This window comes from Ipomoea nil, unplaced genomic scaffold (genome assembly GCF_001879475.1).
Source record: "Ipomoea nil cultivar Tokyo-kokei standard unplaced genomic scaffold, Asagao_1.1 scaffold0117, whole genome shotgun sequence".
Lineage (NCBI taxonomy): Eukaryota > Viridiplantae > Streptophyta > Magnoliopsida > Solanales > Convolvulaceae > Ipomoea > Ipomoea nil.
The window spans coordinates 130481-139114 of record NW_017616545.1 but is presented as its reverse complement, the minus strand read 5'-3'; the positions used below and the strand labels follow the sequence as shown (position 1 = coordinate 139114).

Sequence of the window (8634 nt, the reverse complement as noted above, 5' to 3'; positions counted from 1 at the left end):
TTTTAAAGCTAGAGTCTCCTAAGTATATATCTTCCGACTTCGTTCAAAATGGTTTTCATATATATATATATATATATATATATATATATATATATATATATATATATATATATATATATATATATACCTATATTGTATTTTAACGCGTTTGAGTGGGTTACCAACATTATTCGCTGAAGAGATATATTTGGCTTTCAGGCACAGATGAGTAGCTCCGGAGCGCGCTAGAGGACCCGAGGCTTAGATATTTAGTTTCCTTATCGGCCTGCGTGCCACGATGATGTAATGACACTGTTTTGAGGATTTTTAAATAGTATAGCCTGTGCATCAGAGTTCTCCAGCTCAGATGTGGCATAACACCCCAAACACTTATGTTTAGTAATGCTCTGTTTTGGGATTTAATAAGAGATTACCTTTATTATATAAGTTTTAAAAGTTTCGAAAATCTAAGGTGTTACAGCAACAATTCATTTCATAATTAAATTTTAGGCCTTTGAATTTTAAAAATTCTCAACGGGAAATTCAAGTACAAATTTCAAACTGAAACCATTTTATTTGAAATCTCAAAAATTCAAATACATAGTACCACTTCAAAATTTCTCCCAGATTTTCTTTAATTCAAAAATCACCAAAAAATCATAATTATACAACACCCAAAAATTTAATCAAGTTAACACACCACTTTAATCAAATTCTTTTTATTTTACAAAACTAATATATATATATATATATATATATATATATATATATATATATATATATCTACTATACTAATAATCTACTATATATACTAATAAGAGACCAAGAGAGTTAGGCCTATAATGGGTAGAAAAAATGGCGGTTAAATTTTTTAATCAAATGAATGGCTCAGATTGATCAGATTTTAATTTTTCCTTAAGATTTCCTAATTTATCCTTAATGAATATGATTTTCCGTTAACTTTTCCGTTAAATATTATATAATTTCTGTTAGTTCTCCGTTAACTTACTCATTGATTTCAATAAGAAAGGTCTTAGGTTCGAACCTCATCCCAATCAAAGTTGACATAATTAGTACTCTATTTTACTCTTATTAAATTATATTAATAAATACTCCGTAATAATTTAGTAGCTACAACAAAAAATAATACATATGCATTCTTTAATTTAGAATTATGTGTCTACAATGTCTTTATTCAAAAAAAATTATTCATTATCTATAAATTAAATAACAGAAATAATTTCATTAGTTATATTGTATTTATTTTTCTCCAATATAAAAAATCTTTACATTCAAATTCATCAATTGATTATATTCGCTACATTGCCCCTACAATGCTTTATTTAAAAAAAAAATTATTCATTATCAATAAATTAATTAAGAGAAATAATTTTATTAGTTATTTTGTCTTTATATTTCTCCAATGTAAAAATTCTTACATTCAAATTCATCAAATTGATTATATTCACTACTATACATTGTCTATTATCTTTGTTGTGCACTATTTTTTAATTAAAGATCAAAGTTATAATACAAAATAATGTTATATATTTATTTACCAAGTATTTTATTAATACCATGAAAAAATTAAAAAAAAATATAATTAATAAAGTCAATCATATTAACTACTTTGAGAAATTTGTTGACAAAGAAAGTATTCAAATCACACAACAAATTGAAGTGAGAACTACCTCGCAATGTCCTTGTTTGACAATCAGCAGTTAGCGGTTAGCGTTAGCGGATTATATTAGTGAATTTGACCAGCGAATTATATCAATGGTTGGTAAAAATATATTTGAAAAAATTAGTTGTTTAGATTAACATGTAAAATGAGCTAAGGGTATAATAATAATAATAATAATAATAATAATAATAATAATAATAATAATAATAATAATAATAATAATAATAATAATAATAATAATAATAATAATAATAATAATAATAATAATAATAATAATAATAATAATAATAATAATAATAATAATAATAATAATAATAATAATAATAATGTAATAATAATAATAATAATAATAATAATAATAATAATAATAATAATAATTGTTTTAAAAAATATATAATTAAGTCAATCATATTAACTACTTGGGAGATTTATTGACAACAAGAGTATTCAAATCACACAACAAATTGAAGTGGAAAACTATCTCGCAATGTCATTGTTTGGCAATCATCAATTAGCTCTTCAATATTAGTGTTTATTTAATATTTTATGCCCTAATTTTTATTTGCCCTCCCTTATGTCCCGTATTTGGTTTCAACAATACCTATACAATTATTTTATTGACAATTATAATCAATCTTGACTATATTATCTTGCATTTGTAATCTTAGAATCGCCTATTTAAATACGCAATTTAACATTCAATTATCTATGCATTAACAATTCCAATATAATCTTGTCTTGATATACTTTAAAGTACTTATTTAAAAAAAAAAAAAAAAAAAAAAAAACATTGGGCATTATCCCAATCGCGCAATGCGCGTAAAAAACTAGTATATATACACACACGTAAATTACGTTTTATACACATATATTTATTATTATTTTCTTCTTTCTTTATACGGCAATGTAGATATATATATATATATATATATATATATATATATATATATATATATATATATATATATATATATAGAGGCGGGTTTAGGTGCGGCAGTGTCTTACGGTGCGGTTATTTCTTACGGTGCGGCAACACCAATAGTTCACCAAATATGCACCATCAACGTTAGGAAATACACCACACAAAACAGAGTAAACAGAGCCCTGCATCACCAATCACACACCATTAGGTGTGAGTAAAAACACCATACACTGTTCGGAAATACACCATTGGGGGTGGTGAGTTATATGGTGTGTTTTTTTGAGTCTGTGGTGTATTTTGTGATGTTTTATTACATTTCATTGGGGTGTGTTTTTATCACACTGTTGGTGCATATTGTTAACATTGTTGGTGTATTCTGGAATTTGACCGCACCGCCGCACCGTAAGACCCCGCCGCATATGAGCGCTCTTCTATATATATATATATATATATATATATATATATATATATATATATATATATATATATATATATATATAAACTAGGAATTTCGTGCACTACAAAATCATAAACACATATGTTTATTTTTATTTTTAATAATACATATTTATAATGATAAAATATATTATACCAAAAAAAATAAAGATAAAATATATTTTATATAATAATAATAATAATAATAATAATAATAATAATAATAATAATAATAATAATAATAATAATAATAATTTTTTGTAGAGATATACACATATGTACGTAAATAAACAATTATACACACACACACATATATATATGTGTGTGTGTGTATGTATGTGTGTGTGTGTGTGTAATATATTCTTTTTTTAAAACAAATATATAGTATATATATAGTTGTACACTTATTTCTATAACTAGTATTTGTACCCGTGCGATGCACGGCCATATATATAGTATATAAAATATACGGTATAATATAATAAGAAGAGAATATAATATATTAAAATTAAATCATTTTGAAATAATAAACATTGCAATTTTATTACACGTTATTGAAAACTTCTTTGTACATAATATTTTTAGTCGTAATTAGAAATGGTACATTTTCACCACAAATTAAAATTTTAAACCCCTAAGATTACTAACTCTAAAGATTGCTACGGACAATTGACCATGGTTAAAAATAGGCCTTTTCAAAAACAACCTCACTTTTGAGAGTTTTTGCCCTTGGCTTTTATTTATTTTCCTGGTATAAGAGAGCATCAGAGAAAATTGCTTATGTAGAACATCCTCTAACCGAGTATATTCTAGAAATGTTAGAATTACCATATTGTGGGAGTTCATTTGCAATATTTGTTAATGATGCATTGTCTCCATTCTCTGTCGGGCCGGGGTGTGGGGGGTCCTTAAGGTTGGGGTTCAGCCTTTTGGAAGAATAAATCCACCAAATGATCTTTTTATTTCACAATAAAGAAGATTGATAATATAATATTAATATTATATACGAAATGAATTTATTGCACAATCTTTATTTATTATGGTACTAAAACTTAGACTAAATAAAATTACATACTATTTTCACCATCTTAACATTTATAACAAATATATAATGAACATGTATAGATGTATAATAAATATTAAAGTATGAAGAAATATAAAACCTTAAATATTTTTTATTAGTAAAATTTGAATAACATTTTTGTGATCTTATATATAATATGATATGTATAAATGTATTATAGAAGCATATTAAATATTATAAAACACCAAACTATAACTGTCCGAAATTCTCTCGCCTCACTCCCAATTCTCTACCTCTGTCCGAAAATCTACCTTCAACCCTAACTTCTACAGTTATTGTTTATGTTTTGCTTCTTAGATTCTGATTTGGTCTCAACATCAACTCGAGGTTACGTAGTTCGCTGTTCCTAATTTTGTGACTTAGATGAGTTATGGAATTTTGGCCTAGTGATCTTCATCTTCAGTTCATAAAATTGAAGTTTAACCGCACCGTCGGTTTGAGGAAGCAGTCGAAAACCCTCACTGAGCTAAGTTAGCCTATCCCTTTACTTGCTACAGTCCGTTTACTCTTTATTTTATTATATATTTTTCTATATCTTTTTGTGTTTGTTAGATTAAGAAATTATTATCGTTTTATTTCTGTATTTGAATTAGGGTTTTACTAAAACTTAAAGTAAATTTTTTAAAACTTTCTCTGAAGTTTAGTCTGTATTTACATCACTATTTATGAAGGATTTTGGAGGTGAAATTATTTATTATGCTCACAGATAGTTTATATGCTCAGAAATTATTTTTGACTTGAACATGCAAATGACAAAACATAGTTTAATCGAAGTTATTTATTCAATTTTTTCATTACAGAGCAGGAAGATTAAAAAGGCTATCATTGCAAGAGGCATATAAGAACTTAATAGAAGAAGACAACATCAGGTAATATTCCAATTTAAATATTCAATTATAATGGAACAATGTTTACAGCATTTTCCAAGTTAAAACCTAATTACTTTATGAGTTTTCTTAAAGTATATTACCTTTTTTTTATATAACTTAAAAGGCTTTATTTTCAATTCAGACCAGATTATGAAAAATATATTCTTATGCCCTCAATGTCTCATATAGTTTTTTTTTTAAAAACATGAAGTTAGATTTTGTTGTTTCTGTTTTAAAAATTCAGAGACTGATGAAACACACAATTTTTTATACAGTTTCGAAAACGTTTTTTGTCCTAATATGATTGTCATCTAAAATACTTTTTGGTAGTCAATCTGCAGTGGATGATTTCACTTATTTATTGCTTGCAATATAGTTTATTTATTCAAGTAATTTTAAAAGTATTTAAAAATTTGCCTAATATCCCCTTTTCAGTACGGTGAAGTGCAAAATTTCAGCAAATAGAGAGATTGAACTTTCAATCTGTCATTTGCAGATTACTTATTTAAAAAGTATTGATTTGCTGAAATCAAATTTCTGATTGCATCATATATGTGGCTAAATTTTTAAAATCAATGGCATGCAGATGATGAACATAATATCATTCTGAACATAATATCATTTTGATGCCTTAAAAAAAGACATTCTTTCTCAAGCTTACACCTCCCTTATAACCCTCTCAACTACCACTCTTTCTTTTCCAAAGGCCAAGGTTAATCTGTATACCCTCAGTAACCCTTTATTGGGATAAGACAGTCCCTCTTGGACTTATGACCTCAGCTCACCTCCCCTCAGCTACTCTTTGAAGTATCAGTTTCCCCAGTTCCAAATATGTGCTGCAATGTATCACAGCCAGGCCTAATGCAACATGGACACTAGGAGACTGTTTGGTATCCCATTCTTCTTAGATCATCATCTACATGCAATTTCCTTTTGAACACCCCCCAAGCTAAGAATGACATTTTCCATGTAATCCCTTTGTTCCAAATTTTCTTACACCATAATCCTCCAGTGTTGATAAGCCCTTGTTGTCTCATCAGCCTTTTTGCAGTTTTGAATGTAAAATCAGATTTAGAAAGCTTCCAGACAGGCCTGTTTGTCCCCTCTCAAATCAAAAACTCCATTCACAACCCCATCTTTCAACTTTTCCTTAGCTTTCCTTTTTCCTCTCAGATTCAGCAGTGTTGCCATTGCTCCTTTCCTGTCTAATTATCCCAACACACATTTAATTTCCCTTCCTTAATCTCCCACTGTATTTCAGGTTCCACTTTGTCCATTATTTCCACCATTCTCCTCCAAATATGTGAATCCTTATAATGCCATCCTCTAGCAACGGGGTGTATTTCACTACAATATTTTGCCTTAACAAATTGTAACAATGATTTAATCAACATAGATTTTTGGTGAAATGATGTTTTCTTTTTTCAAAATATGAAGTGTTTTCCTAATGATGGCTGTAAATATGAATGTATTTGGGACTTTACTATTTAGAAAGTATGCAGATACATATTAGAATGTATTTGTTACAATAGGTATTCTTGGTGTTCCTTGAGCATAGAACAGTAGGTATCCACTAATAGTTCATCTAATAGTTCATCTAATAGTTCATCTAAGTGTCATCATAGTAAAACCTGAGGTAGGACCCCTTTGTTGGTCTTTCTTAAATCCAATATTGAATATCATAGCCATGAATCATTTTTTCCAGTTCTGGGGGGATATCATATATAAACAGTGCCCTTAAAAATAGTGTTAGTAAAACATAGGTAGATTTTTAGATAAATAAACCAATAAGTATAGAATATTAGGATACCTTATTGTATTTGTTATACAAAGTGCTTGCTGGGACTCCAACTAACTCAGAAACCTCCCTATCCCATAATAAAATTTTAGATAAAAAGGTATAAGAAATAATACATTTTAAATATGCACAGAAAATTTAATACATCTCTTACTTTTTTCAAACTAAATACTCCATTCATGCCCCTGTAATGCTTCCGTGTAAAAACAATATTCAAACACTGTGATGCACAGGAAATTTAATAAATCTTACTTTTTGAGACTTGAACATGTATCAAATATCCTTTATTCAAACCCTGTGATGCTTCCTCTTGCCTACTGTGGCTGTAGTTCCTTTAGACTTCACCATCAATATCAAATATCCTTTAGATGGCCACAGTGGTGCTCTGCCTCTTTGTCTAGAACTTTCCTGTCATCTTTTTTCTCCAACACCTCTCTAGAACTCCATCCCTTCAGGGTTTAAAACATACCCTAGGCGCTACAATTCAACAATGTATTCATCAAGGTATGTACTATATTAATATGCAAAAGGGAAACTAATAAAAATAGACACCAAATAAGTTCACAGTGTTTCTGTAGTTTTTTTATCTGTAATGACTAATGAACTCCCAAATCTATAATACAACAGTACAAATAAACCCATGTACTTACATCCAAAATGCTATTCATGTGAACAAACTGCCGCATTTAGCTGCCCAAAGCCAAAAAAAAAAAATGCAATTAGATTCAACATATGCAGAGAACTGTATACCTGATTACCTGCTATATGTTTGTATACATAAATATATAAAAAAAAAAAAAATAGATGTCAAAATTAGACTAAGGTTCTCTGCATATGCATGTAATTTAAATCAGTAATGATGCTTCTATACGAGATGGTGCTTACTGAATGGTAATTCTTTTTTTTTTTTTCTAAATTACCTCAGAATCGTGAAAGACAATCTCCTTGCTCTTGAGTGCATCGCTTCCTTTGCGCTCGGGTATATTTCAAAGGACCTGCAAAGATAAACATTGAAACCATATTTGTTTTCAAAAGAAAGTTGAAAGTGGATACAAAGGTTAATCTTAATCTTGTAGCAATTGTCCTCTTCCTCGTGAATGCTTTCCCAACAGGCCAAATGCAGCTTCACCATTTTCCTCCATTCTCCACAGTTAAATACTGGAGCTGCTGGGTTGTAAACAATTTTATAGAAGAAGTATGCAGCATTTAGAGTTCTAAAAAGCCTCAAACATTAATGATGATGCACTGGATAGTGAAACGGCAAAAGCAAACCAAAGGCTGCAACTACTTAATTTTTGAATTTAACTTTAAATTTACTTTTTTGAGTTAATACCCAAAATCGTCCTCGACTATAGTGGTTTTTCTCAATTTCGTCCTAAACGACTTTGGTGACCTAATATCGTCCCAGACTTTTGTGTTTCGCTCAATTTAGTCCCAGACTTTTGTGTTTTTGCTCAATTTAGTCCTTCATTTGTTATTCTGTCCATTTAGTGTTAAATAAATAGACAATTCAGTAATTTTAATATTGACATCTCTTTACTCATACATGTGAACTGCGAAATCTTTTTTTTTTTTTACGAATTACTCCCAGAATTACTCCTAAAACTGCGAATATAAAATTTGATTTGCAGGTCCGGGAGTAATTCTGGGTGTAATTCGTACAAGAAAGAGGAATTTCGCACTTCACAAGTTGAAAGTAAAGAGAGATCAATATTGACATACTGAATTGTCCATTTATTTAACACCAATTTGACGGAATAACAAATGGAGGACTAAATTGAGCGAAACACAAAAGTCTGGGACGGTATTAGGTCACCAAAGTCGTTTAGGACGAAATTGAGAAAAACCACTATAGTCAAGGAC

General features: G+C 28.8%; 1 long non-coding RNA gene across 1 annotated transcript; it reads right to left on the bottom strand.

Annotated features, from left to right (window-relative positions):
* Positions 1-6957: 6957 nt before the first annotated feature.
* On the bottom strand, positions 6958-7960 carry LOC109164990. The gene is made up of 3 exons (XR_002051466.1): positions 7692-7960; positions 7422-7461; positions 6958-7248 (listed from the first exon to the last, which is right to left on the bottom strand). It is a non-coding gene; the product is annotated as an uncharacterized LOC109164990 (long non-coding RNA).
* Positions 7961-8634: the final 674 nt, after the last annotated feature.